Below are 5,259 nucleotides of genomic sequence, written 5' to 3'. Positions count from 1 at the left end.
TTGGGCTTAAGTTTAGGTATTACGTAATGCATAGTTGGGGTTAGGCTGGAGGGATGGATTTCGCAATTTTGGGGGCCAAGGTCCGGGCTTGAGCACTAGAATTGTACAATGCACACACCTAGGAGGAAATAAGTGCATATTTCCTAGTGTCAAGGGACAAGGTTGTAGTTTGAGGGTTGGAACTATGCAATACACAGTTGAGGAAGCTCATATGAGGCTAGGTTGCAGGGAAACTTCCAAAATATGGATAAGTGTGGGATCAATGAGACTGATGTGAACAATGATATGACTTGACTATGATTACATACTTAGAACACTTGACGACATAACAACATAGATCATCTAGAAGATGTTAACAACATATTTCCTTCAACGCGACAACTTTGTGACGAATTTATGACAAGTTCGACACTAAAGATACACTTCGCAACAACAATGACGACACTTGTGCGACAACGCTTAATTATTTAGGAATGAGTACAACAAGTGTTTACTTGGTAATATCAACTCATTTTGACAAAGATAAAACCTTAAAACCACCAAAATGAGCTTATACACATTGTGTGACAACTAACATGCGTAAAGACGACATTTACTATATGAAGAAAAAAGGGAGAGTGACACTTGCGATATGTGAATGATATTGAAAATGACACATGCCATAGCAAAGATAACATGGTCGTGACACTAAATAAAGTGAAATCAAGCAATAGAGATAACAAAAAGCATGAAAATAAAACTCATGAAAACGAAGGTGCGAAAAAGTGACAGTTTGAAAAAATCACCAAAAAGAAGTACAAACGCAACCAAAAGTGAGTGATTGTTAATGACAATGTGCACTAACTGTCAACATGGGTTAAAAATTGCAAAGACACTCTCTTGATAGACTATGCATATGCTTGTTCAAGCTTGTGTGGAAGAATGCATTCATGAACTCACTGTAAATTGAGCATCTATGAGAAAGTGACTTTGATCGATCAATAAGTGACCATGGAATGACCAATCGCAATATCCACAGTAGGCTCCAAAATCAAATTATAGGAAAAATTTTGGAGGGTGTTTGTCACAGCAACGACACTTGGCAACACACTGGTAGAACTCTAGCTTCTCTTCCTTAGTCAATTCTTTCGTGCAGGGTCTACTTCTTCAGGAAGTATTGATTCATCATGCATATTACGATGGCTTCCCCACTTACCTTGTGCACAAACATAATCCCCTTCATTCATTTTACTCAGTTAAATACAAACATAAGATCAAAGATCACACAATGTTTCGAATCATGATAGGGTGATGAAGTTCATGAGCTTTAGATTTTCAGAGTATAGTTTTTCGTCTTTGGTGTTGCTCCACTACTAGAAGGCCTAGACAGTACCCTGGTGGAGCCACTTCAGGGACAAAAAAATTGCTCCACTTCCAGTTAGCTTGGACAGTCCTCGAGGAAGTTTCTTGTTTCACCTATCTGCACAGGAAGCTTTCTCTTCTTTCACCTTTATTTATTTATTTTATGTTTGATCTGTAAGTTCATCCTTGTAAGTTCATGCTTGAGGATAACATATGCTTGATATGTAAGTTCATCCCTTAGGTGAACCCCTCCAAGTATATTTAATGAACCATGAGAAGGAGAGGTTTGACCTTGTCATGTTTGACAAGTCCATCACTGTTTGATGTTTTAACGAGTCCAACGAAGGTAAAACTCGACATATTTTTCATGTTTAGAGAGTTTGAAAAAGAGGTGAAAAATAAAACTCCAGATGTCCCTTTTCGTAGATAGTCTCTCAAGTCCGAAAAGGTAGAAAACAGTATTGAAGAGATCCTCTTAGCCATGTTCGGCTAAGGTATTCCTTTTTTGTAAATAGTCTATCTCAATCTGGAAAATGGTTAAACTTATACTGAGTATATGTCCTTTCATTTACTTTTACGAGTTCAAAAAGAATAGTGCTCGATAATATTTTCATATTTTGGGAGTCCAAAAAGAGTGAAAGAGGACTCCACCTAGAGGAACAAGTGGTATAAAGGGTAGAAACTGGTTCTGGTCATGAAAAAAATGCTCAAAACACATAGAGGTCAAGAGGCTAGCTAATAAGACAACTCATCGCAACGGTTCCTCAGGAAAGGGTAAAAAAACAAATTGAAAGCGTACGATCAGTCAAGAAGATGGTGACGATGGAATGATAAAACCAAGGTTCACCTGGCCTAAATTTTATGATAAAAATGGCAACACGAGAGATAAAATGGGAATGGTTTCATTTTTTACACAATATTGAAACATGGGAAACTATGCTTGAAATTGGTGTCATTTTTACGCAAGCTTGAAATAGAGGAAAAACTAAGCTTGAAATAAGTTTGCATGCCCCTAACATAATGACTCAATTCTAGGTACATGCCCCCCAAACTTCATTTCATGCACCTAAGTAGACTACTAGGTACTAACATGTGGATGGAATGAAGGTTCATTTACAAGATCAAGTGAAAGACTCAACTGTGAATTTATGAGATCTAATTAAAGGCTAAAATTGGAAGGGGGTCTGTTTCTTTTTTTTAATGAGCTTGAAACAAGAAAAGAGCTATGGTCATAGGAACCTATTTCATTTTTTAATGAGGTGTACATATTAAAAGAACTATTCTCATAAGATCTTGTTTCATTTTTTAATGAGCTTGACACAAGAAAATGAACTATGTTCTGACACCTTGTTTCATTTTTTAAGGAGATTGACACAAGAAAAATAACTATGCTCATGGAAACTTGTTTCATTTTTTAACGAGCTTAACATAAGACAAGGAACTCTGCTCAAAACACATAGAGGTCAAGAGGCTAGATAATAAGACCACTTGTCGTAATGATTCCTCAGGAAAGGTTAAAAAAACAAAGTGAAAGCATACGATCAACCAAGAAGATGGTGACGATGGAATGAGAAAACCAAGGTTCATTTGGCATAAATATGCTAATAAAAATGGAAATCACAAGAGATAAAATGGGAATGGTTTCATTTTTTACACAAGCTTGAAACATGGGAAACTATGCTTGAAATTGGTTTCCTTTTCATGTAAGATTGAAACAGAGGAAAAACTATGCTTGAAATAAGTTTGCATGCCCCCAACATAATGACTCAATTCTAGGTACATGCCCCTCAAGCTTCATTTCATGTGCCTAAGTAGACTACTAGGTACTAACAGGTGGATGGAATTAAGGTTCATTTCCAAGATCAAGTGAGAGACTCGACTACAAATTTACGAGATCTAATTAAAGGCTCGAATTGGAAGGGGGTCTGTTTCATTTTTTTAATGAGCTTGAAACAAGAAAAGAACTATTCTCATAGGAACCTATTTCATTTTTTAAGGAGGTTGATATAGTAAAAGAACTATCCTCATAAGAGCTTGTTTCATTTTTTAACGAGCTTGACACAAGAAAAGGAACTATGCTTTGACACCTTGTTTCATTTTTTAAGGAGATTGACACAAGAAAAAGAACTTTTCTCAGGGAACCTTGTTTCATTGTTTGATGAGCTTGACATAAGACAAGGAAATTTGCTCCAAAAGATTGTTTCATTTTTTAATGAGCTTGACACAAGAAAAGTAACTCTACTCCAGGACCTTGTTTCATTTTTTAAGAAGCTTGACACAAGAAAAGGAACTTTTCTCCAGGAACCTGATCATGACCTGTAAGAGGCCATGGCTTCCAAGAGGTTCTCATCATATGGAAGAATAATTCACTGGAAGGGATACATATAAAAGGATCCAATGGAAATATCATGCCGCAATGGCCCCAATAAATGGTTTACCATATCACCTACCAGATCATTAGTAATCGCGGGCATGGAAAGGGTTGCCACATAATTAATTTGTGGTGGGGGAGATACCACTTGCATATAAGGAAAATTATGGGATGTTGGTTGATTGGGAGTGAAATTAGGACCAATGAATAAAAGCCAATAAATGGTCACAATTCTTCCTTCATGTGGGAAACACATCACATGAAAGAGTGAAGAGACAAGAGCTCCCATGACATAACCATAGTAATGACCAAGGAGAAAATTAAAATCCAAAGGGCCTTAGGCTACCAACAAATCCATATAGATAGTATTTACTCCCAAAGTAATAGGAAACTTAGGAAGGATCCCTAATGGTTGACTGGTTCCTCTGTTAAAAGACAACGAATTCTAGGTAACGAGCACAATTTGTGGAGAACCTAAAGCTTGCCAAGTAGTTGAGGACAAAATACTAAAAAATGCACCTTCATCTATGATTGTGCTAAGTACGACCACATTATAATCTTGTACCATGATTTGGAAGGGCACGTAAGAAGGAAGAGGATATATTGTGAGTCGACTCCAATCAAAGGAAGTGACCATACTACTTGGAGGGGGTGTCATGGGAATGGGAGAATTTCCCCCTTGTGTAATGGGAATGGGAGAACTGATATCCAGTGTTGTAGGAATGGGAGGATTGCTCCCCTGTACCATGGGAATGGAGAAATATCCCCTAGTTAATTAGAAACTAAAGAAACGAGAAGAAAATGAGCAATATGAAGTTCACTCTTTATGGGAAAGGTATGATCAACTGAAGGTGGAATCGAGTCAACCATTTTCTCAACCAATGGTTGGTCGGGAATAGACTCATGGGATTCACGTTTAGAGAGAGCATAATTAAATGGAGATGGATTTTGATCAATCACATCATCAACTAGTGGAGGATTGGGGGAAAGATTTCGATAACTAAATGAAAGTCATGTCTGAGAAGCTTTAAAGTTTTCCAAAACTTTTGAGGCTTCATCCATATAAGGAAAATGGTGAATAGGATGATTTTCTTCACATAAATTACAGGGAAATTTGACTTTACCCTTTTTCCCATGGACCTTACTATCACTAATTGAGGGATTATTACCAGCATGATCTCCAGAAGTTAACGAGAAAGGCCAATGTGAGCCCGTGGACCATACTTCTAATACCTTGGGAATACCAGGACAATGTCTAAGAAGATGGTTAATGCGAGGGAATTTAACTTTACGGGGCTGATTGGAAGATTTTTCCATACTAGTTGCATTTGTAGGAATGGTTGCTTGGTTTCCCCCTACTTATTTTTCTTCTTTTTCATCGTCCTTTTCTTCCTCTTATTAGCTTCTTGGTTAGTAGAATCAAGAATTTAACTAGGAGAAGAGGAAGAAAGGGATGAAGAAACAATAGGTGAAGAAGGAAAAGGGTCAACTTTAGGATCAACATGTGGTTGATATTGTTTAGGTGGAGGATAAGTTGATTGAGAAGC

This window comes from Pinus tabuliformis, chromosome 9 (genome assembly GCF_031772625.1).
Source record: "Pinus tabuliformis cultivar Carrire ecotype Pingquan chromosome 9, CPIR1, whole genome shotgun sequence".
NCBI lineage: Eukaryota > Viridiplantae > Streptophyta > Pinopsida > Pinales > Pinaceae > Pinus > Pinus tabuliformis.
Note: the sequence above shows the minus strand (reverse complement) of the source record.